The sequence below is a fragment of the Triturus cristatus genome, chromosome 2_1 (genome assembly GCF_964204655.1).
Source record: "Triturus cristatus chromosome 2_1, aTriCri1.1, whole genome shotgun sequence".
NCBI classification, from domain to species: domain Eukaryota; kingdom Metazoa; phylum Chordata; class Amphibia; order Caudata; family Salamandridae; genus Triturus; species Triturus cristatus.
In genome coordinates this window covers 537,124,897-537,151,467 of record NC_140581.1, presented here as the reverse complement: position 1 = coordinate 537,151,467, position 26,571 = coordinate 537,124,897, and positions in this window count along the sequence as shown.

Genomic DNA, 26,571 nt, shown 5'->3' with positions numbered 1-26,571 from the left:
AGATCTGTGACTGGGGGTGAATGTTTTGCCAATGTGCAACATTCCGTCCATCATCTTGTGTGTTTTGCTGTTCGCTCTATCTGGGAAGGGTATGCCCAGACGTGCGTCCCGTGCTCACTACGCCACTGGAGTCAAGCTATCCTGGCTGAAGAGGGGTGAAACCCCGAAACCGGTCCTAGGAATCTTGATTCCGGTCCAGGGAAGACATGGTTTGGCAGTTCGGGCTGGACTATTCCCATGAGGCACAGGGTCAAGACTGATTTGCATATGGCCATGTCTGAACTGGGGTGGCGTGGTGAGCAAAATAACGATGGATCAAACCCAGATCTGTGACTGGGGGTAAATGTTTTGCCAATGTGCAACATTCTGTCCCTCATCTTGTGTGTTTTGCTGTTTGCCCTATCTGGGAAGAGTATGCCCAGACGTGGGTCCCGTGCTCACTACACCACTGGAGTCAAGCTATCCTGGCTGAAGAGGGGTGAAACCCCGAAGCCGGTCCTAGGATGCTTGATTCTGGTCCAGGGAAGACATGCCTTGGCAGTTCGGGCTGGACTGTTCCCATGAGGCACAGGGTCAAGACTGATTTGCATATGGCCATGTCTGAACTGGGGTGGCGTGGTGACCAAAATAACGATGGATTAAACCTACATCTGTGACTGGGGGTGAATGTTTTGCCAATGTGCAACATTCCGTCCATCATCTTGTGTGTTTTGCTGTTCACCCTATCTGGGAAGGGTATGCCCAGACGTGGGTCCCGTGCTCACTACGCCACTGGAGTCAGGCTATCCTGGCTGAAGAGGGGTGAAACCCCGAAACCGGTCCTAGGATGCTTGATTCCGGTCCATGGAAGACATGGTTTGGCAGTTCGAGCTGGACTGTTCCCATGAGGCACAGGGTCAAGACTGATTTGCATATGGCCATGTCTGAACTGGGGTGGCGTGGTGAGCAAAATAACGATGGATTAAACCCAGATCTGTGACTGAGGGTGAATGTTTTGCCAATGTGCAACATTCCGTCCATCATCTTGTGTGTTTTGCTGTGTGCCCTATCTGAGAAGGGTATGCCCAGACGTGGGTCCCGTGCTCACTACGCCACTGGAGTCAAGCTATCCTGGCTGAGGAGGGGTGAAACCCCGAAACCGGTCCTAGGATGATTGATTCCGGTCCAGGGATGACATGGCTTGGCAGTTCGGGCTGGACTGTTCCTATGAGGCACAGGATCAAGACTGATTTGCATATGGCCATGTCTGAACTGGGGTGGCGTGGTGAGCAAAAAGACGATGGATTAAACCCAGATCTGTGACTGGGGGTGAATGTTTTGCCACTGTGCAACATTCCGTCCATCATCTTGTGTGTTTTGCTATTCGCCCTATCTGGGAAGGGTATGCCCAGACGTGGGTCCCGTGCTCACTACGCCACTGGAGGCAAGCTATCCTGGCTGAAGAGGGGTGAAACCCCGAAACCGGTCCTAGGAATCTTGATTCCGGTCCAGGGAAGACATGGTTTGGCAGTTCGGGCTGGACTATTCCCATGAGGCACAGGGTCATGACTGATTTGCATATGGCCATGTCTGAACTGGGCTGGCGTGGTGAGCAAAATAACGATGGATTAAACCCAGATCTGTGCCTGGGGGTGAATGTTTTGCCAATGTGCAACATTCCGTCCATCATCTTGTGTGTTTTGCTGTTCGCCCTATCTGGGAATGGTATGCCCAGACGTGAGTCCCGTGCTCACTACGCCACTGGAGTGAAGCTATCCTGGCTGAAGAGGGGTGAAACCCCGAAACCGGTCCTAGGATGCTTGATTCCAGTCCAGGGAAGACATAGCTTGACAGTTCAGGCTGGACTGTGCCCATGAGGCACAGGGTCAAGACTGATTTGCATATGGCCATGTCTGAACTGGGGTGGCATGGTGAGAAAATGATGATGGATAAAACGCAGATCTGTGACTGGGGGTGAATGTTTTGCCACTGTGCGACATTCCGTCCATCATCTTGTGTGTTTTGCTATTCGCCCTATCTGGGAAGGGTATGCCCAGACGTGGGTCCCGTGCTCACTACACCACTGGAGTCAAGCTATCCTGGCTGAAGAGGGGTGAAACCCCGAAACCGGTCCTAGGATGCTTGATTCCAGTCCAGGGAAGACATCGCTTGGCAGTTCCGGCTGGACTGTTCCCATGAGGCACAGGGTCAAGACTGATTTGCATATGGCCATGTCTGAACTGGGGTGGCGTGGTGAGCAAAATGACGATGGATTAAACCCAGATCTGTGACTGGGGGTGAATATTTTGCCACTGTGCAACATTCCGTCTATCATCTTGTGTGCTTTGCTATTCGCCCTATCTGGGAAGGGTATGCCCAGACGTGGGTCCCGTGCTCACTACACCAGTGGAGTCAAGCTATCCTGGCTGAAGAGGGGTGAAACCCCGAAACCGGTCCTAGGATGCTTGATTCTGGTCCAGGGAAGACATGGCTTGGCAGTTCGGGCTGGACTGTTCCCATGAGGCACAGGGTCAAGACTGATTTGCATATGGCCATGTCTGAACTGGGGTGGCGTGGTGAGCAAAATGACGATGGATTAAACCCAGATCTGTGACTGGGGGTGAATGTTTTGCCACTGTGCAACATTCCGTCCATCATCTTGTGTGTTTTGCTATTCGCCCTATCTGGGAAGGGTATGCCCAGACGTGGGTCCCGTGCTCACTACGCCACTGGAGTCAAGCTATCCTGGCTGAAGAGGGGTGAAACCCCGAAACCGGTCCTAGGATGCTTGATTCCGGTCCAGGGAAGACATGGCTTGGCAGTTCGGGCTGGACTGTTCCCATGAGGCACAGGGTCAAGACTGATTTGCATATGGCCATGTCTGAACTGGGGTGGCGTGGTGAGCAAAATAACGATGGATTAAACCCAGATCTGTGACTGGGGGTGAATGTTTTGCCAATGTGCAACATTCCGTCCATCATCTTGTGTGTTTTGCTGTTCGCCCTATCTGGGAAGGGTATGCCCAGACGTGGGTCCCGTGCTCACTACGCCACTGGAGTCAAGCTATCCTGGCTTAAGAGGGGTGAAACCCCGAAACCGGTCCTAGGATGCTTGATTCCGGTCCATGGAAGACATAGTTTGGCAGTTCGGCCTGGACTGTTCCCATGAGGCACAGGGTCAAGACTGATTTGCATATGGCCATGTCTGAACTGAGGTGGCGTGGTGAGCAAAATGACGATGGATTAAACCCAGATCTGTGACTGGGGGTGAATGTTTTGCCACTGTGCAACATTCCGTCCATCATCTTGTGTGTTTTGCTATTCGCCCTATCTGGGAAGGGTATGCCCAGACGTGGGTCCCGTGCTCACTACGCCACTGGAGTCAAGCTATCCTGGCTGAAGAGGGGTGAAACCCCGAAACCGGTCCTAGGAATCTTGATTCCGGTCCAGGGAAGACATGGTTTGGCAGTTCGGGCTGGACTATTCCCATGAGGCACAGGGTCAAGACTGATTTGCATATGGCCATGTCTGAACTGGGGTGGCGTGGTGAGCAAAATAACGATGGATTAAACCCAGATCTGTGACTGGGGGTGAATGTTTTGCCAATGTGCAACATTCCGTCCATCATCTTGTGTGTTTTGCTGTTCGCTCTATCTGGGAAGGGTATGCCCAGACGTGCGTCCCGTGCTCACTACGCCACTGGAGTCAAGCTATCCTGGCTGAAGAGGGGTGGAACCCCGAAACCGGTCCTAGGATGCTTGATTCCGGTCCAGGAAAGACATGGCTTGGCAGTTCGGACTGGACTGTTCCCATGAGGCACAGGGTCAAGACTGATTTCATATGGCCATGTCTGAACTGGGGTGGCGTGGTGAGCAATATAACGATGGATTAAACCCAGATCTGTGACTGGGGGTGAATGTTTTGCCAATGTGCAACATTCCGTCCATCATCTTGTGTGTTTTGCTGTTCGCCCTATCTGGGAATGGTATGCCCAGACGTGGGTCCCGTGCTCACTACGCCACTGGAGTGAAACTATCCTGGCTGAAGAGGGGTGAAACCCCGAAACCGGTCCTAGGATGCTTGATTCCGGTCCAGGGAAGACATAGCTTGGCAGTTCAGGCTGGACTGTTCCCATGAGGCACAGGGTCAAGACTGATTTGCATATGGCCATTTCTGAACTGGGGTGGCGTGGTGAGCAAAATAACGATGGATTAAACCCAGATCTGTGACTGGGGGTGAATGTTTTGCCACTGTGCAACATTCCGTCCATCATCTTGTGTGTTTTGCTATTCGCCCTATCCGGCAAGGGTATGCCCAGACGTGGGTCCTGTGCTCACTACGCCACTGGAGTCAAGCTATCCTGGCTGAAGAGGGGTACAACCCCGAAACCGGTCCTAGGATGCTTGATTCCGGTCCAGGGAAGACATGGCTTGGCAGTTCGGGCTGGACTGTTCCCATGAGGCACAGGGTCAAGACTGATTTGCATATGGCCATGTCTGAACTGGGGTGGCGTGGTGAGCAAAATAACGATGGATTAAACCCACATCTGTGACTCGGGGTGAATGATTTGCCAATGTGCAACATTCCGTCCATCATCTTGTGTGTTTTGCTGTTCGCCCTATCTGGGAAGGGTATGCCCAGACGTGGGTCCCGTGCTCACTACGCCACTGGAGTCAAGCTATCCTGGCTTAAGAGGGGTGAAACCCCGAAACCGGTCCTAGGATGCTTGATTCCAGTCCATGGAAGACATAGTTTGGCAGTTCGGCCTGGACTGTTCCCATAAGGCACAGGGTCAAGACTGATTTGCATATGGCCATGTCTGAACTGAGGTGGCGTGGTGAGCAAAATGACGATGGATTAAACCCAGATCTGTGACTGCGGGTGAATGTTTTGCCACTGTGCAACATTCCGTCCATCATCTTTTGTGTTTTGCTATTCGCCCTATCTGGGAAGGGTATGCCCAGACGTGGGTCCCGTGCTCACTACGCCACTGGAGTCAAGCTATCCTGGCTGAAGAGGGGTGAAACCCCGAAACCGGTCCTAGGAATCTTGATTCCGGTCCAGGGAAGACATGGTTTGGCAGTTCGGGCTGGACTATTCCCATGAGGCACAGGGTCAAGACTGATTTGCATATGGCCATGTCTGAACTGGGGTGGCGTGGTGAGCAAAATAACGATGGATTAAACCCAGATCTGTGACTGGGGGTGAATGTTTTCCCAATGTGCAACATTCCGTCCATCATCTTGTGTGTTTTGCTGTTCGCTCTATCTGGGAAGGGTATGCCCAGACGTGCGTCCCGTGCTCACTACGCCACTGGAGTCAAGCTATCCTGGCTTAAGAGGGGTGAAACCCCGAAACCGGTCCTAGGATGCTTGATTCCGGTCCAGGGAAGACATAGCTTGGCAGTTCAGGCTGGACTGTTCCCATGAGGCACAGGGTCAAGACTGATTTGCATATGGCCATGTCTGAACTGGGGTGGCGTGGTGAGCAAAATAACGATGGATCAAACCCAGATCTGTGACTGGGGGTGAATGTTTTGCCAATGTGCAACATTCCGTCCATCATCTTGTGTGTTTTGCTGATCGCCCTATCTGGGAAGGGTATGCCCAGACGTGGGTCCCGTGCTCACTACGCCACTGGAGTCAAGCTATCCTGGCTTAAGAGGGGTGAAACCCCGAAACCGGTCCTAGGATGCTTGATTCCGGTCCATGGAAGACATAGTTTGGCAGTTCGGCCTGGACTGTTCCCATGAGGCACAGGGTCAAGACTGATTTGCATATGGCCATGTCTGAACTGGGGTGGCGTGGTGAGCAAAATGACAATGGATTAAACCCAGATCTGTGACTGGGGGTGAATGTTTTGCCACTGTGCAACATTCCGTCCATCATCTTGTGTGTTTTGCTATTCGCCCTATCTGGGATGGGTATGCCCAGACGTGGGTCCCGTGCTCACTACGCCACTGGAGTCAAGCTATCCTGGCTGAAGAGGGGTGAAACCCCGAAACCGGTCCTAGGATGCTTGATTCCGGTCCAGGGAAGACATGGTTTGGCAGTTCGGGCTGGACTATTCCCATGAGGCACAGGGTCAAGACTGATTTGCATATGGCCATGTCTGAACTGGGGTGGCGTGGTGAGCAAAATAACGATGGATTAAACCCAGATCTGTGACTGGGGGTGAATGTTTTGCCAATGTGCAACATTCCGTCCATCATCTTGTGTGTTTTGCTGTTCGCTCTATCTGGGAAGGGTATGCCCAGACGTGCGTCCCGTGCTCACTACGCCACTGGAGTCAAGCTATCCTGGCTGAAGAGGGGTGGAACCCCGAAACCGGTCCTAGGATGCTTGATTCCGGTCCAGGAAAGACATGGCTTGGGAGTTCGGACTGGACTGTTCCCATGAGGCACAGGGTCAAGACTGATTGCATATGGCCATGTCTGAACTGGGGTGGCGTGGTGAGCAATATAACGATGGATTAAACCCAGATCTGTGACTGGGGGTGAATGTTTTGCCAATGTGCAACATTCCGTCCATCATCTTGTGTGTTTTGCTGTTCGCTCTATCTGGGAAGGGTATGCCCAGACGTGCGTCCCGTGCTCACTACGCCACTGGAGTCAAGGTATCCTGGCTGAAGAGGGGTGGAACCCCGAAACCGGTCCTAGGATGCTTGATTCCGGTCCAGGAAAGACATGGCTTGGCAGTTCGGACTGGACTGTTCCCATGAGGCACAGGGTCAAGACTGATTTCATATGGCCATGTCTGAACTGGGGTGGCGTGGTGAGCAATATAACGATGGATTAAACCCAGATCTGTGACTGGGGGTGAATGTTTTGCCAATGTGCAACATTCCGTCCATCATCTTGTGTGTTTTGCTGTTCGCCCTATCTGGGAATGGTATGCCCAGACGTGGGTCCCGTGCTCACTACGCCACTGGAGTGAAGCTATCCTGGCTGAAGAGGGGTGAAACCCCGAAACCGGTCCTAGGATGCTTGATTCCGGTCCAGGGAAGACATAGCTTGGCAGTTCAGGCTGGACTGTTCCCATGAGGCACAGGGTCAAGACTGATTTGCATATGGCCATGTCTGAACTGGGGTGGCGTGGTGAGCAAAATAACGATGGATCAAACCCAGATCTGTGACTGGGGGTGAATGTTTTGCCAATGTGCAACATTCCGTCCATCATCTTGTGTGTTTTGCTGATCGCCCTATCTGGGAAGGGTATGCCCAGACGTGGGTCCCGTGCTCACTACGCCACTGGAGTCAAGCTATCCTGGCTTAAGAGGGGTGAAACCCCGAAACCGGTCCTAGGATGCTTGATTCCGGTCCATGGAAGACATAGTTTGGCAGTTCGGCCTGGACTGTTCCCATGAGGCACAGGGTCAAGACTGATTTGCATATGGCCATGTCTGAACTGGGGTGGCGTGGTGAGCAAAATGACAATGGATTAAACCCAGATCTGTGACTGGGGGTGAATGTTTTGCCACTGTGCAACATTCCGTCCATCATCTTGTGTGTTTTGCTATTCGCCCTATCTGGGAAGGGTATGCCCAGACGTGGGTCCCGTGCTCACTACGCCACTGGAGTCAAGCTATCCTGGCTGAAGAGGGGTGAAACCCCGAAACCGGTCCTAGGATGCTTGATTCCGGTCCAGGGAAGACATGGTTTGGCAGTTCGGGCTGGACTATTCCCATGAGGCACAGGGTCAAGACTGATTTGCATATGGCCATGTCTGAACTGGGGTGGCGTGGTGAGCAAAATAACGATGGATTAAACCCAGATCTGTGACTAGGGGTGAATGTTTTGCCAATGTGCAACATTCCGTCCATCATCTTGTGTGTTTTGCTGTTCGCTCTATCTGGGAAGGGTATGCCCAGACGTGCGTCCCGTGCTCACTACGCCACTGGAGTCAAGCTATCCTGGCTGAAGAGGGGTGAAACCCCGAAACCGGTCCTAGGAATCTTGATTCCGGTCCAGGGAAGACATGGTTTGGCAGTTCGGGCTGGACTATTCCCATGAGGCACAGGGTCAAGACTGATTTGCATATGGCCATGTCTGAACTGGGGTGGCGTGGTGAGCAAAATAACGATGGATCAAACCCAGATCTGTGACTGGGGGTAAATGTTTTGCCAATGTGCAACATTCTGTCCCTCATCTTGTGTGTTTTGCTGTTTGCCCTATCTGGGAAGAGTATGCCCAGACGTGGGTCCCGTGCTCACTACACCACTGGAGTCAAGCTATCCTGGCTGAAGAGGGGTGAAACCCCGAAGCCGGTCCTAGGATGCTTGATTCTGGTCCAGGGAAGACATGCCTTGGCAGTTCGGGCTGGACTGTTCCCATGAGGCACAGGGTCAAGACTGATTTGCATATGGCCATGTCTGAACTGGGGTGGCGTGGTGACCAAAATAACGATGGATTAAACCTACATCTGTGACTGGGGGTGAATGTTTTGCCAATGTGCAACATTCCGTCCATCATCTTGTGTGTTTTGCTGTTCACCCTATCTGGGAAGGGTATGCCCAGACGTGGGTCCCGTGCTCACTACGCCACTGGAGTCAGGCTATCCTGGCTGAAGAGGGGTGAAACCACGAAACCGGTCCTAGGATGCTTGATTCCGGTCCATGGAAGACATGGTTTGGCAGTTCGAGCTGGACTGTTCCCATGAGGCACAGGGTCAAGACTGATTTGCATATGGCCATGTCTGAACTGGGGTGGCGTGGTGAGCAAAATAACGATGGATTAAACCCAGATCTGTGACTGAGGGTGAATGTTTTGCCAATGTGCAACATTCCGTCCATCATCTTGTGTGTTTTGCTGTGTGCCCTATCTGAGAAGGGTATGCCCAGACGTGGGTCCCGTGCTCACTACGCCACTGGAGTCAAGCTATCCTGGCTGAGGAGGGGTGAAACCCCGAAACCGGTCCTAGGATGATTGATTCCGGTCCAGGGATGACATGGCTTGGCAGTTCGGGCTGGACTGTTCCTATGAGGCACAGGATCAAGACTGATTTGCATATGGCCATGTCTGAACTGGGGTGGCGTGGTGAGCAAAAAGACGATGGATTAAACCCAGATCTGTGACTGGGGGTGAATGTTTTGCCACTGTGCAACATTCCGTCCATCATCTTGTGTGTTTTGCTATTCGCCCTATCTGGGAAGGGTATGCCCAGACGTGGGTCCCGTGCTCACTACGCCACTGGAGGCAAGCTATCCTGGCTGAAGAGGGGTGAAACCCCGAAACCGGTCCTAGGAATCTTGATTCCGGTCCAGGGAAGACATGGTTTGGCAGTTCGGGCTGGACTATTCCCATGAGGCACAGGGTCATGACTGATTTGCATATGGCCATGTCTGAACTGGGCTGGCGTGGTGAGCAAAATAACGATGGATTAAACCCAGATCTGTGACTGGGGGTGAATGTTTTGCCAATGTGCAACATTCCGTCCATCATCTTGTGTGTTTTGCTGTTCGCCCTATCTGGGAATGGTATGCCCAGACGTGAGTCCCGTGCTCACTACGCCACTGGAGTGAAGCTATCCTGGCTGAAGAGGGGTGAAACCCCGAAACCGGTCCTAGGATGCTTGATTCCAGTCCAGGGAAGACATAGCTTGACAGTTCAGGCTGGACTGTGCCCATGAGGCACAGGGTCAAGACTGATTTGCATATGGCCATGTCTGAACTGGGGTGGCATGGTGAGAAAATGATGATGGATAAAACGCAGATCTGTGACTGGGGGTGAATGTTTTGCCACTGTGCGACATTCCGTCCATCATCTTGTGTGTTTTGCTATTCGCCCTATCTGGGAAGGGTATGCCCAGACGTGGGTCCCGTGCTCACTACACCACTGGAGTCAAGCTATCCTGGCTGAAGAGGGGTGAAACCCCGAAACCGGTCCTAGGATGCTTGATTCCAGTCCAGGGAAGACATCGCTTGGCAGTTCCGGCTGGACTGTTCCCATGAGGCACAGGGTCAAGACTGATTTGCATATGGCCATGTCTGAACTGGGGTGGCGTGGTGAGCAAAATGACGATGGATTAAACCCAGATCTGTGACTGGGGGTGAATATTTTGCCACTGTGCAACATTCCGTCTATCATCTTGTGTGCTTTGCTATTCGCCCTATCTGGGAAGGGTATGCCCAGACGTGGGTCCCGTGCTCACTACACCAGTGGAGTCAAGCTATCCTGGCTGAAGAGGGGTGAAACCCCGAAACCGGTCCTAGGATGCTTGATTCTGGTCCAGGGAAGACATGGCTTGGCAGTTCGGGCTGGACTGTTCCCATGAGGCACAGGGTCAAGACTGATTTGCATATGGCCATGTCTGAACTGGGGTGGCGTGGTGAGCAAAATGACGATGGATTAAACCCAGATCTGTGACTGGGGGTGAATGTTTTGCCACTGTGCAACATTCCGTCCATCATCTTGTGTGTTTTGCTATTCGCCCTATCTGGGAAGGGTATGCCCAGACGTGGGTCCCGTGCTCACTACGCCACTGGAGTCAAGCTATCCTGGCTGAAGAGGGGTGAAACCCCGAAACCGGTCCTAGGATGCTTGATTCCGGTCCAGGGAAGACATGGCTTGGCAGTTCGGGCTGGACTGTTCCCATGAGGCACAGGGTCAAGACTGATTTGCATATGGCCATGTCTGAACTGGGGTGGCGTGGTGAGCAAAATAACGATGGATTAAACCCAGATCTGTGACTGGGGGTGAATGTTTTGCCAATGTGCAACATTCCGTCCATCATCTTGTGTGTTTTGCTGTTCGCCCTATCTGGGAAGGGTATGCCCAGACGTGGGTCCCGTGCTCACTACGCCACTGGAGTCAAGCTATCCTGGCTTAAGAGGGGTGAAACCCCGAAACCGGTCCTAGGATGCTTGATTCCGGTCCATGGAAGACATAGTTTGGCAGTTCGGCCTGGACTGTTCCCATGAGGCACAGGGTCAAGACTGATTTGCATATGGCCATGTCTGAACTGAGGTGGCGTGGTGAGCAAAATGACGATGGATTAAACCCAGATCTGTGACTGGGGGTGAATGTTTTGCCACTGTGCAACATTCCGTCCATCATCTTGTGTGTTTTGCTATTCGCCCTATCTGGGAAGGGTATGCCCAGACGTGGGTCCCGTGCTCACTACGCCACTGGAGTCAAGCTATCCTGGCTGAAGAGGGGTGAAACCCCGAAACCGGTCCTAGGAATCTTGATTCCGGTCCAGGGAAGACATGGTTTGGCAGTTCGGGCTGGACTATTCCCATGAGGCACAGGGTCAAGACTGATTTGCATATGGCCATGTCTGAACTGGGGTGGCGTGGTGAGCAAAATAACGATGGATTAAACCCAGATCTGTGACTGGGGGTGAATGTTTTGCCAATGTGCAACATTCCGTCCATCATCTTGTGTGTTTTGCTGTTCGCTCTATCTGGGAAGGGTATGCCCAGACGTGCGTCCCGTGCTCACTACGCCACTGGAGTCAAGCTATCCTGGCTGAAGAGGGGTGGAACCCCGAAACCGGTCCTAGGATGCTTGATTCCGGTCCAGGAAAGACATGGCTTGGCAGTTCGGACTGGACTGTTCCCATGAGGCACAGGGTCAAGACTGATTTCATATGGCCATGTCTGAACTGGGGTGGCGTGGTGAGCAATATAACGATGGATTAAACCCAGATCTGTGACTGGGGGTGAATGTTTTGCCAATGTGCAACATTCCGTCCATCATCTTGTGTGTTTTGCTGTTCGCCCTATCTGGGAATGGTATGCCCAGACGTGGGTCCCGTGCTCACTACGCCACTGGAGTGAAACTATCCTGGCTGAAGAGGGGTGAAACCCCGAAACCGGTCCTAGGATGCTTGATTCCGGTCCAGGGAAGACATAGCTTGGCAGTTCAGGCTGGACTGTTCCCATGAGGCACAGGGTCAAGACTGATTTGCATATGGCCATTTCTGAACTGGGGTGGCGTGGTGAGCAAAATAACGATGGATCAAACCCAGATCTGTGACTGGGGGTGAATGTTTTGCCACTGTGCAACATTCCGTCCATCATCTTGTGTGTTTTGCTATTCGCCCTATCTGGCAAGGGTATGCCCAGACGTGGGTCCTGTGCTCACTACGCCACTGGAGTCAAGCTATCCTGGCTGAAGAGGGGTACAACCCCGAAACCGGTCCTAGGATGCTTGATTCCGGTCCAGGGAAGACATGGCTTGGCAGTTCGGGCTGGACTGTTCCCATGAGGCACAGGGTCAAGACTGATTTGCATATGGCCATGTCTGAACTGGGGTGGCGTGGTGAGCAAAATAACGATGGATTAAACCCACATCTGTGACTCGGGGTGAATGATTTGCCAATGTGCAACATTCCGTCCATCATCTTGTGTGTTTTGCTGTTCGCCCTATCTGGGAAGGGTATGCCCAGACGTGGGTCCCGTGCTCACTACGCCACTGGAGTCAAGCTATCCTGGCTTAAGAGGGGTGAAACCCCGAAACCGGTCCTAGGATGCTTGATTCCAGTCCATGGAAGACATAGTTTGGCAGTTCGGCCTGGACTGTTCCCATAAGGCACAGGGTCAAGACTGATTTGCATATGGCCATGTCTGAACTGAGGTGGCGTGGTGAGCAAAATGACGATGGATTAAACCCAGATCTGTGACTGGGGGTGAATATTTTGCCACTGTGCAACATTCCGTCTATCATCTTGTGTGCTTTGCTATTCGCCCTATCTGGGAAGGGTATGCCCAGACGTGGGTCCCGTGCTCACTACACCAGTGGAGTCAAGCTATCCTGGCTGAAGAGGGGTGAAACCCCGAAACCGGTCCTAGGATGCTTGATTCTGGTCCAGGGAAGACATGGCTTGGCAGTTCGGGCTGGACTGTTCCCATGAGGCACAGGGTCAAGACTGATTTGCATATGGCCATGTCTGAACTGGGGTGGCGTGGTGAGCAAAATGACGATGGATTAAACCCAGATCTGTGACTGGGGGTGAATGTTTTGCCACTGTGCAACATTCCGTCCATCATCTTGTGTGTTTTGCTATTCGCCCTATCTGGGAAGGGTATGCCCAGACGTGGGTCCCGTGCTCACTACGCCACTGGAGTCAAGCTATCCTGGCTGAAGAGGGGTGAAACCCCGAAACCGGTCCTAGGATGCTTGATTCCGGTCCAGGGAAGACATGGCTTGGCAGTTCGGGCTGGACTGTTCCCATGAGGCACAGGGTCAAGACTGATTTGCATATGGCCATGTCTGAACTGGGGTGGCGTGGTGAGCAAAATAACGATGGATTAAACCCAGATCTGTGACTGGGGGTGAATGTTTTGCCAATGTGCAACATTCCGTCCATCATCTTGTGTGTTTTGCTGTTCGCCCTATCTGGGAAGGGTATGCCCAGACGTGGGTCCCGTGCTCACTACGCCACTGGAGTCAAGCTATCCTGGCTTAAGAGGGGTGAAACCCCGAAACCGGTCCTAGGATGCTTGATTCCGGTCCATGGAAGACATAGTTTGGCAGTTCGGCCTGGACTGTTCCCATGAGGCACAGGGTCAAGACTGATTTGCATATGGCCATGTCTGAACTGAGGTGGCGTGGTGAGCAAAATGACGATGGATTAAACCCAGATCTGTGACTGGGGGTGAATGTTTTGCCACTGTGCAACATTCCGTCCATCATCTTGTGTGTTTTGCTATTCGCCCTATCTGGGAAGGGTATGCCCAGACGTGGGTCCCGTGCTCACTACGCCACTGGAGTCAAGCTATCCTGGCTGAAGAGGGGTGAAACCCCGAAACCGGTCCTAGGAATCTTGATTCCGGTCCAGGGAAGACATGGTTTGGCAGTTCGGGCTGGACTATTCCCATGAGGCACAGGGTCAAGACTGATTTGCATATGGCCATGTCTGAACTGGGGTGGCGTGGTGAGCAAAATAACGATGGATTAAACCCAGATCTGTGACTGGGGGTGAATGTTTTGCCAATGTGCAACATTCCGTCCATCATCTTGTGTGTTTTGCTGTTCGCTCTATCTGGGAAGGGTATGCCCAGACGTGCGTCCCGTGCTCACTACGCCACTGGAGTCAAGCTATCCTGGCTGAAGAGGGGTGGAACCCCGAAACCGGTCCTAGGATGCTTGATTCCGGTCCAGGAAAGACATGGCTTGGCAGTTCGGACTGGACTGTTCCCATGAGGCACAGGGTCAAGACTGATTTCATATGGCCATGTCTGAACTGGGGTGGCGTGGTGAGCAATATAACGATGGATTAAACCCAGATCTGTGACTGGGGGTGAATGTTTTGCCAATGTGCAACATTCCGTCCATCATCTTGTGTGTTTTGCTGTTCGCCCTATCTGGGAATGGTATGCCCAGACGTGGGTCCCGTGCTCACTACGCCACTGGAGTGAAACTATCCTGGCTGAAGAGGGGTGAAACCCCGAAACCGGTCCTAGGATGCTTGATTCCGGTCCAGGGAAGACATAGCTTGGCAGTTCAGGCTGGACTGTTCCCATGAGGCACAGGGTCAAGACTGATTTGCATATGGCCATTTCTGAACTGGGGTGGCGTGGTGAGCAAAATAACGATGGATCAAACCCAGATCTGTGACTGGGGGTGAATGTTTTGCCACTGTGCAACATTCCGTCCATCATCTTGTGTGTTTTGCTATTCGCCCTATCTGGCAAGGGTATGCCCAGACGTGGGTCCTGTGCTCACTACGCCACTGGAGTCAAGCTATCCTGGCTGAAGAGGGGTACAACCCCGAAACCGGTCCTAGGATGCTTGATTCCGGTCCAGGGAAGACATGGCTTGGCAGTTCGGGCTGGACTGTTCCCATGAGGCACAGGGTCAAGACTGATTTGCATATGGCCATGTCTGAACTGGGGTGGCGTGGTGAGCAAAATAACGATGGATTAAACCCACATCTGTGACTCGGGGTGAATGATTTGCCAATGTGCAACATTCCGTCCATCATCTTGTGTGTTTTCCTGTTCGCCCTATCTGGGAAGGGTATGCCCAGACGTGGGTCCCGTGCTCACTACGCCACTGGAGTCAAGCTATCCTGGCTTAAGAGGGGTGAAACCCCGAAACCGGTCCTAGGATGCTTGATTCCAGTCCATGGAAGACATAGTTTGGCAGTTCGGCCTGGACTGTTCCCATAAGGCACAGGGTCAAGACTGATTTGCATATGGCCATGTCTGAACTGAGGTGGCGTGGTGAGCAAAATGACGATGGATTAAACCCAGATCTGTGACTGGGGGTGAATGTTTTGCCACTGTGCAACATTCCGTCCATCATCTTTTGTGTTTTGCTATTCGCCCTATCTGGGAAGGGTATGCCCAGACGTGGGTCCCGTGCTCACTACGCCACTGGAGTCAAGCTATCCTGGCTGAAGAGGGGTGAAACCCCGAAACCGGTCCTAGGAATCTCGATTCCGGTCCAGGGAAGACATGGTTTGGCAGTTCGGGCTGGACTATTCCCATGAGGCACAGGGTCAAGACTGATTTGCATATGGCCATGTCTGAACTGGGGTGGCGTGGTGAGCAAAATAACGATGGATTAAACCCACATCTGTGACTGGGGGTGAATGTTTTGCCAATGTGCAACATTCCGTCCATCATCTTGTGTGTTTTGCTGTTCGCTCTATCTGGGAAGGGTATGCCCAGACGTGCGTCCCGTGCTCACTACGCCACTGGAGTCAAGCTATCCTGGCTGAAGAGGGGTGGAACCCCGAAACCGGTCCAAGGATGCTTGATTCCGGTCCAGGAAAGACATGGCTTGGCAGTTCGGACTGGACTGTTCCCATGAGGCACAGGGTCAAGACTGATTTCATATGGCCATGTCTGAACTGGGGTGGCGTGGTGAGCAATATAACGATGGATTAAACCCAGATCTGTGACTGGGGGTGAATGTTTTGCCAATGTGCAACATTCCGTCCATCATCTTGTGTGTTTTGCTGTTCGCCCTATCTGGGAATGGTATGCCCAGACGTGGGTCCCGTGCTCACTACGCCACTGGAGTGAAACTATCCTGGCTGAAGAGGGGTGAAACCCCGAAACCGGTCCTAGGATGCTTGATTCCGGTCCAGGGAAGACATAGCTTGGCAGTTCAGGCTGGACTGTTCCCATGAGGCACAGGGTCAAGACTGATTTGCATATGGCCATGTCTGAACTGGGGTGGCGTGGTGAGCAAAATAACGATGGATCAAACCCAGATCTGTGACTGGGGGTGAATGTTTTGCCAATGTGCAACATTCCGTCCATCATCTTGTGTGTTTTGCTGATCGCCCTATCTGGGAAGGGAATGCCCAGACGTGGGTCCCGTGCTCACTACGCCACTGGAGTCAAGCTATCCTGGCTTAAGAGGGGTGAAACCCCGAAACCGGTCCTAGGATGCTTGATTCCGGTCCATGGAAGACATAGTTTGGCAGTTCGGCCTGGACTGTTCCCATGAGGCACAGGGTCAAGACTGATTTGCATATGGCCATGTCTGAACTGGGGTGGCGTGGTGAGCAAAATGACAATGGATTAAACCCAGATCTGTGACTGGGGGTGAATGTTTTGCCACTGTGCAACATTCCGTCCATCATCTTGTGTGTTTTCCTATTCGCCCTATCTGGGAAGGGTATGCCCAGACGTGGGTCCCGTGCTCACTACGCCACTGGAGTCAAGCTATCCTGGCTGAAGAGGGGTGAAACCCCGAAACCGGTCCTAGGATGCTTGATTCCGGTCCAGGGAAGACATGGTTTGGCAGTTCGGGCTGGACTATTCCCATGAGGCACAGGGTCAAGACTGATTTGCATATGGCCATGTCTGAACTGGGGTGGCGTGGTGAGCAAAATAACGATGGATTAAACCCAGATCTGTGACTGGGGGTTAATGTTTTGCCAATGTGCAACATTCCGTCCATCATCTTGTGTGTTTTGCTGTTCGCTCTATCTGGGAAGGGTATGCCCAGACGTGGGTCCCGTGCTCACTACGCCACTGGAGTGAAGCTATCCTGGCTGAAGAGGGGTGAAACCCCGAAACCGGTCCTAGGATGCTTGATTCCGGTCCAGGGAAGACATAGCTTGGCAGTTCAGGCTGGACAGTTCCCATGAGTCACAGGGTCAAGACTGATTTGCATATGGCCATGTCTGAACTGGGGTGGCGTGGTGAGCAAAATAACGATGGATCAAACCCAGATCTGTGACTGGGGGTAAATGTTTTGCCAATGTGCAACATTCTGTCCCTCATCTTGTGTGTTTTGCTGTTTGCCCTATCTGGGAAGAGTATGCCCAGACGTGGGTCCCGTGCTCACTACACCACTGGAGTCAAGCTATCCTGGCTGAAGAGGGGTGAAACCCCGAAGCCGGTCCTAGGATGCTTGATTCTGGTCCAGGGAAGACATGCCTTGGCAGTTCGGGCTGGACTGTTCCCATGAGGCATAGGGTCAAGACTGATTTGCATATGGCTATATCTGAACTGGGGTGGCGTGGTGAGCAAAATAACGATGGATTAAACCCAGATCGGTGACTGGGGGTAAATGTTTTGCCAATGTGCAACATTCTGTCCATCATCTTGTGTGTTTTGTTGTTCGCCCTATCTGGGAAGGGTATGCCCAGACGTGGGTCACGTGCTCACTACGTCACTGGAGTCAACCTATCCTGGCTGAAGAGGGTTGAAACCCCGAAACCGGTCCTAGGATGCTTGATTCTGGTCCAGGGAAGACATGGCTTGGCAGTTCGGGCTGGACTGTTCCCATGAGGCACAGGGTCAAGACTGATTTGCATATGGCCATGTCTGAACTGGGGTGGCGTGGTGAGCAAAATAACGATGGATTAAACTCAGATCTGTGACTGGGGGTGAATGTTTTGCCAATGTGCAACATTCCGTCCATCATCTTGTGTGTTTTGCTGATCGCCCTATCTGGGAAGGGTATGCCCAGACGTGGGTCCCGTGCTCACTACGCCACTGGAGTCAAGCTATCCTGGCTTAAGAGGGGTGAAACCCCGAAACCGGTCCTAGGATGCTTGATTCCGGTCCATGGAAGACATAGTTTGGCAGTTCGGCCTGGACTGTTCCCATGAGGCACAGGGTCAAGACTGATTTGCATATGGCCATGTCTGAACTGGGGTGGCGTGGTGAGCAAAATGACGATGGATTAAACCCAGATCTGTGACTGGGGGTGAATGTTTTGCCACTGTGCAACATTCCGTCCATCATCTTGTGTGTTTTTCTTTTCGCCCTATCTGGGAAGGGTATGCCCAGACGTGGGTCCCGTGCTCACTACGCCACTGGAGTCAAGCTATCCTGGCTGAAGAGGGGTGAAACCCCGAAACCGGTCCTAGGAATCTTGATTCCGGTCCAGGGAAGACATGGTTTGGCAGTTCGGGCTGGACTATTCCCATGAGGCACAGGGTCAAGACTGATTTGCATATGGCCATGTCTGAACTGGGCTGGCGTGGTGAGCAAAATAACGATGGATTAAACCCAGATCTGTGACTGGGGGTGAATGTTTTGCCAATGTGCAACATTCCGTCCATCATCTTGTGTGTTTTGCTGTTCGCTCTATCTGGGAAGGGTATGCCCAGACGTGCGTCCCGTGCTCACTACGCCACTGGAGTCAAGCTATCCTGGCTGAAGAGGGGTGGAACCCCGAAACCGGTCCTAGGATGCTTGATTCCGGTCCAGGAAAGACATGGCTTGGCAGTTCGGACTGGACTGTTCCCATGAGGCACAGGGTCAAGACTGATTTCATATGGCCATGTCTGAACTGGGGTGGCGTGGTGAGCAATATAACGATGGATTAAACCCAGATCTGTGACTGGGGGTGAATGTTTTGCCAATGTGCAACATTCCGTCCATCATCTTGTGTGTTTTGCTGTTCGCCCTATCTGGGAATGGTATGCCCAGACGTGGGTCCCGTGCTCACTACGCCACTGGAGTGAAGCTATCCTGGCTGAAGAGGGGTGAAACCCCGAAACCGGTCCTAGGATGCTTGATTCCAGTCCAGGGAAGACATAGCTTGGCAGTTCAGGCTGGACTGTGCCCATGAGGCACAGGGTCAAGACTGATTTGCATATGGCCATGTCTGAACTGGGGTGGCATGGTGAGAAAATGATGATGGATAAAACGCAGATCTGTGACTGGGGGTGAATGTTTTGCCACTGTGCGACATTCCGTCCATCATCTTGTGTGTTTTGCTATTCGCCCTATCTGGGAAGGGTATGCCCAGACGTGGGTCCCGTGCTCACTACACCACTGGAGTCAAGCTATCCTGGCTGAAGAGGGGTGAAACCCCGAAACCGGTCCTAGGATGCTTGATTCCAGTCCAGGGAAGACATCGCTTGGCAGTTCCGGCTGGACTGTTCCCATGAGGCACAGGGTCAAGACTGATTTGCATATGGCCATGTCGAACTGGGGTGGCGTGGTGACCAAAATACCGATGGATTAAACCTACATCTGTGACTGGGGGTGAATGTTTTGCCAATGTGCAACATTCCGTCCATCATCTTGTGTGTTTTGCTGTTCGACCTATCTGGGAAGGGTATGCCCAGACGTGGGACCCGTGCTCACTACGCCACTGGAGTCAAGCTATCCTGGCTGAAGAGGGGTGAAACCCCGAAACCGGTCCTAGGATGCTTGATTCCGGTCCAGGGAAGACATGGTTTGGCAGTTCGGGCTGGACTATTCCCATGAGGCACAGGGTCAAGACTGATTTGCATATGGCCATGTCTGAACTGGGGTGGCGTGGTGAGCAAAATAACGATGGATTAAACCCAGATCTGTGACTGGGGGTGAATGTTTTGCCAATGTGCAACATTCCGTCCATCATCTTGTGTGTTTTGCTGTTCACTCTATCTGGGAAGGGTATGCCCAGACGTGCGTCCCGTGCTCACTACGCCACTGGAGTCAAGCTATCCTGGCTGAAGAGGGGTGGAACCCCGAAACCGGTCCTAGGATGCTTGATTCCGGTCCAGGAAAGACATGGCTTGGGAGTTCGGACTGGACTGTTCCCATGAGGCACAGGGTCAAGACTGATTGCATATGGCCATGTCTGAACTGGGGTGGCGTGGTGAGCAATATAACGATGGATTAAACCCAGATCTGTGACTGGGGGTGAATGTTTTGCCAATGTGCAACATTCCGTCCATCATCTTGTGTGTTTTGCTGTTCGCCCTATCTGGGAATGGTATGCCCAGACGTGGGTCCCGTGCTCACTACGCCACTGGAGTGAAGCTATCCTGGCTGAAGAGGGGTGAAACCCCGAAACCGGTCCTAGGATGCTTGATTCCGGTCCAGGGAAGACATAGCTTGGCAGTTCAGGCTGGACAGTTCCCATGAGGCACAGGGTCAAGACTGATTTGCATATGGCCATGTCTGAACTGGGGTGGCGTGGTGAGCAAAATAACGATGGATCAAACCCAGATCTGTGACTGGGGGTAAATGTTTTGCCAATGTGCAACATTCTGTCCCTCATCTTGTGTGTTTTGCTGTTTGCCCCATCTGGGAAGAGTATGCCCAGACGTGGGTCCCGTGCTCACTACACCACTGGAGTCAAGCTATCCTGGCTGAAGAGGGGTGAAACCCCGAAGCCGGTCCTAGGATGCTTGATTCTGGTCCAGGGAAGACATGCCTTGGCAGTTCGGGCTGGACTGTTCCCATGAGGCATAGGGTCAAGACTGATTTGCATATGGCTATATCTGAACTGGGGTGGCGTGGTGAGCAAAATAACGATGGAATAAACCCAGATCGGTGACTTGGGGTAAATGTTTTGCCAATGTGCAACATTCTGTCCATCATCTTGTGTGTTTTGTTGTTCGCCCTATCTGGGAAGGGTATGCCCAGACGTGGGTCACGTGCTCACTACGTCACTGGAGTCAACCTATCCTGGCTGAAGAGGGTTGAAACCCCGAAACCGGTCCTAGGATGCTTGATTCTGGTCCAGGGAAGACATGGCTTGGCAGTTCGGGCTGGACTGTTCCCATGAGGCACAGGGTCAAGACTGATTTGCATATGGCCATGTCTGAACTGGGGTGGCGTGGTGAGCAAAATAATGATGGATTAAACTCAGATCTGTGACTGGGGGTGAATGTTTTGCCAATGTGCAACATTCCGTCCATCATATTGTGTGTTTTGCTGATCGCCCTATCTGGGAAGGGTATGCCCAGACGTGGGTCCCATGCTCACTACGCCACTGGAGTCAAGCTATCCTGGCTGAAGAGGGGTGAAACCCCGAAACCGGTCCTAGGAATCTTGATTCCGGTCCAGGGAAGACATGGTTTGGCAGTTCGGGCTGGACTATTCCCATGAGGCACAGGGTCAAGACTGATTTGCATATGGCCATGTCTGAACTGGGCTGGCGTGGTGAGCAAAATAACGATGGATTAAACCCAGATCTGTGACTGGGGGTGAATGTTTTGCCAATGTGCAACATTCCGTCCATCATCTTGTGTGTTTTGCTGTTCGCTCTATCTGGGAAGGGTATGCCCAGACGTGCGTCCCGTGCTCAGTACGCCACTGGAGTCAAGCTATCCTGGCTGAAGAGGGGTGGAACCCCGAAACCGGTCCTAGGATGCTTGATTCCGGTGCAGGAAAGACATGGCTTGGCAGTTCGGACTGGACTGTTCCCATGAGGCACAGGGTCAAGACTGATTTCATATGGCCATGTCTGAACTGGGGTGGCGTGGTGAGCAATATAACGATGGATTAAACCCAGATCTGTGACTGGGGTGAATGTTTTGCCAATGTGCAACATTCCGTCCATCATCTTGTGTGTTTTGCTGTTCGCCCTATCTGGGAATGGTATGCCCAGACGTGGGTCCCGTGCTCACTACGCCACTGGAGTGAAGCTATCCTGGCTGAAGAGGGGTGAAACCCCGAAACCGGTCCTTGGATGCTTGATTCCAGTCCAGGGAAGACATAGCTTGGCAGTTCAGGCTGGACTGTGCCCATGAGGCACAGGGTCAAGACTGATTTGCATATGGCCATGTCTGAACTGGGGTGGCATGGTGAGAAAATGATGATGGATAAAACGCAGATCTGTGACTGGGGGTGAATGTTTTGCCACTGTGCGACATTCCGTCCATCATCTTGTGTGTTTTGCTATTCGCCCGGTCTGGGAAGGGTATGCCCAGACGTGGGTCCCATGCTCACTACACCACTGGAGTCAAGCTATCCTGGCTGAAGAGGGGTGAAACCCCGAAACCGGTCCTAGGATGCTTGATTCCAGTCCAGGGAAGACATCGCTTGGCAGTTCCGGCTGGACTGTTCCCATGAGGCACAGGGTCAAGACTGATTTGCATATGGCCATGTCTGAACTGGGGTGGCGTGGTGAGCAAAATGACGATGGATTAAATCCAGATCTGTGACTGGGGGTGAATGTTTTGCCACTGTGCAACATTCCGTCTATCATCTTGTGTGCTTTGCTATTCGCCCTATCTGGGAAGTGTATGCCCAGACGTGGGTCCCGTGCTCACTACACCAGTGGAGTCAAGCTATCCTGGCTGAAGAGGGGTGAAACCCCGAAACCGGTCCTAGGATGCTTGATTCTGGTCCAGGGAAGACATGGCTTGGCAGTTCGGGCTGGACTGTTCCCATGAGGCACAGGGTCAAGACTGATTTGCATATGGCCATGTCTGAACTGGGGTGGCGTGGTGACCAAAATAACGATGGATTAAACCTACATCTGTGACTGGGGGTGAATGTTTTGCCAATGTGCAACATTCCGTCCATCATCTTGTGTGTTTTGCTGTTCGACCTATCTGGGAAGTGTATGCCCAGACGTGGGTCCCGTGCTCACTACGCCACTGGAGTCAAGCTATCCTGGCTGAAGAGGATGAAACCCCGAAACTGGTCCTAGGATGCTTGATTCCGGTCCAGGGAAGACATGGCTTGGCAGTTCGGCCTGGACTGTTCCCATGAGGCACAGGGTCAAGACTGATTTGCATATGGCCATGTTTGAACAGGGGTGGCGTGGTGAGCAAAATAACGATGGATTAAACCCAGATCTGTGACTGGGGGTGAATGTTTTGCCAATGTGCAACATTCCGTCCATCATCTTGTGTGCTTTACTGTTCGCCCTATCTGTGAAGGGTATGCCCAGATGTGGGTCCCGTGCTCACTACGCCACTGCTGTCAAGCTATCCTGGCTGAAGAGGGGTGAAACCCCGAAACCAGTCCTAGGATGCTTGATTCCGGTCCAGGGAAGACATGGTTTGGCAGTTCGGGCTGGACTGTTCCCATGAGGCACAGGGTCAAGACTGATTTGCATATGGCCATGTCTGAACTGGGGTGGCGTGGTGAGAAAATGATGATGGATAAAACGCAGATCTGTGACTGGGGGTGAATGTTTTGCCACTGTGCGACATTCCGTCCATCATCTTGTGTGTTTTGCTATTCGCCCTATCTGGGAAGGGTATGCCCAGACGTGGGTCCCGTGCTCACTACACCACTGGAGTCAAGCTATCCTGGCTGAAGAGGGGTGAAACCCCAAAACCGGTCCTAGGATGCTTGATTCCAGTCCAGGGAAGACATCGCTTGGCAGTTCCGGCTGGACTGTTCCCATGAGGCACAGGGTCAAGACTGATTTGCATATGGCCATGTCTGAACTGGGGTGGCGTGGTGAGCAAAGTGACGATGGATTAAACCCAGATCTGTGACTGGGGGTGAATGTTTTGCCACTGTGCAACATTCCGTCTATCATCTTGTGTGCTTTGCTATTCGCCCTATCTGGGAAGGGTATGCCCAGACGTGGGTCCCGTGCTCACTACACCAGTGGAGTCAAGCTATCCTGGCTGAAGAGGGGTGAAACCCCGAAACCGGTCCTAGGATGCTTGATTCTGGTCCAGGGAAGACATGGCTTGGCAGTTCGGGCTGGACTGTTCCCATGAGGCACAGGGTCAAGACTGATTTGCATATGGCCATGTCTGAACTGGGGTGGCGTGGTGACCAAAATAACGATGGATTAAACCTACATCTGTGACTGGGGGTGAATGTTTTGCCAATGTGCAACATTCCGTCCATCATCTTGTGTGTTTTGCTGTTCGACCTATCTGGGAAGTGTATGCCCAGACGTGGGTCCCGTGCTCACTACGCCACTGGAGTCAAGCTATCCTGGCTGAAGAGGATGAAACCCCGAAACTGGTCCTAGGATGCTTGATTCCGGTCCAGGGAAGACATGGCTTGGCAGTTCGGCCTGGACTGTTCCCATGAGGCACAGGGTCAAGACTGATTTGCATATGGCCATGTTTGAACAGGGGTGGCGTGGTGAGCAAAATAACGATGGATTAAACCCAGATCTGTGACTGGGGGTGAATGTTTTGCCAATGTGCAACATTCCGTCCATCATCTTGTGTGTTTTGCTGTTCGCCCTATCTGGGAATGGTATGCCCAGACGTGGGTCCCGTGCTCACTACGCCACTGGAGTGAAGCTATCCTGGCTGAAGAGGGGTGAAACCCCGAAACCGGTCCTTGGATGCTTGATTCCAGTCCAGGGAAGACATAGCTTGGCAGTTCAGGCTGGACTGTGCCCATGAGGCACAGGGTCAAGACTGATTTGCATATGGCCATGTCTGAACTGGGGTGGCATGGTGAGAAAATGATGATGGATAAAACGAAGATCTGTGACTGGGGGTGAATGTTTTGCCACTGTGCGACATTCCGTCCATCATCTTGTGTGTTTTGCTATTCGCCCTATCTGGGAAGGGTATGCCCAGACGTGGGTCCCGTGCTCACTACACCACTGGAGTCAAGCTATCCTGGCTGAAGAGGGGTGAAACCCCGAAACCGGTCCTAGGATGCTTGATTCCAGTCCAGGGAAGACATCGCTTGGCAGTTCCGGCTGGACTGTTCCCATGAGGCACAGGGTCAAGACTGATTTGCATATGGCCATGTCTGAACTGGGGTGGCGTGGTGAGCAAAATGACGATGGATTAAACCCAGATCTGTGACTGGGGGTGAATGTTTTGCCACTGTGCAACATTCCGTCTATCATCTTGTGTGCTTTGCTATTCGCCCTATCTGGGAAGGGTATGCCCAGACGTGGGTCCCGTGCTCACTACACCAGTGGAGTCAAGCTATCCTGGCTGAAGAGGGGTGAAACCCCGAAACCGGTCCTAGGATGCTTGATTCTGGTCCAGGGAAGACATGGCTTGGCAGTTCGGGCTGGACTGTTCCCATGAGGCACAGGGTCAAGACTGATTTGCATATGGCCATGTCTGAACTGGGGTGGCGTGGTGACCAAAATAACGATGGATTAAACCTACATCTGTGACTGGGGGTGAATGTTTTGCCAATGTGCAACATTCCGTCCATCATCTTGTGTGTTTTGCTGTTCGACCTATCTGGGAAGTGTATGCCCAGACGTGGGTCCCGTGCTCACTACGCCACTGGAGTCAAGCTATCCTGGCTGAAGAGGATGAAACCCCGAAACTGGTCCTAGGATGCTTGATTCCGGTCCAGGGAAGACATGGCTTGGCAGTTCGACCTGGACTGTTCCCATGAGGCACAGGGTCAAGACTGATTTGCATATGGCCATGTTTGAACAGGGGTGGCGTGGTGAGCAAAATAACGATGGATTAAACCCAGATCTGTGACTGGGGGTGAATGTTTTGCCAATGTGCAACATTCCGTCCATCATCTTTTGTGCTTTACTGTTCGCCCATTCTGTGAAGGGTATGCCCAGATGTGGGTCCCGTGCTCACTACGCCACTGCTGTCAAGCTATCCTGGCTGAAGAGGGGTGAAACCCCGAAACCAGTCCTAGGATGCTTGATTCCGGTCCAGGGAAGACATGGCTTGGCAGTTCGGGCTGGACTGTTCCCATGAGGCACAGGGTCAAGACTGATTTGCATATGGCCATGTCTGAACTGGGGTGGCGTGGTGAGAAAATGATGATGGATAAAACGCAGATCTGTGACTGGGGGTGAATGTTTTGCCACTGTGCGACATTCCGTCCATCATCTTGTGTGTTTTGCTATTCGCCCTATCTGGGAAGGGTATGCCCAGACGTGGGTCCCGTGCTCACTACACCACTGGAGTCAAGCTATCCTGGCTGAAGAGGGGTGAAACCCCGAAACCGGTCCTAGGATGCTTGATTCCAGTCCAGGGAAGACATCGCTTGGCAGTTCCGGCTGGACTGTTCCCATGAGGCACAGGGTCAAGACTGATTTGCATATGGCCATGTCTGAACTGGGGTGGCGTGGTGAGCAAAGTGACGATGGATTAAACCCAGATCTGTGACTGGGGGTGAATGTTTTGCCACTGTGCAACATTCCGTCTATCATCTTGTGTGCTTTGCTATTCGCCCTATCTGGGAAGGGTATGCCCAGACGTGGGTCCCGTGCTCACTACACCAGTGGAGTCAAGCTATCCTGGCTGAAGAGGGGTGAAACCCCGAAACCGGTCCTAGGATGCTTGATTCTGGTCCAGGGAAGACATGGCTTGGCAGTTCGGGCTGGACTGTTCCCATGAGGCACAGGGTCAAGACTGATTTGCATATGGCCATGTCTTAACTGGGGTGGCGTGGTGACCAAAATAACGATGGATTAAACCTACATCTGTGACTGGGGGTGAATGTTTTGCCAATGTGCAACATTCCGTCCATCATCTTGTGTGTTTTGCTGTTCGACCTATCTGGGAAGTGTATGCCCAGACGTGGG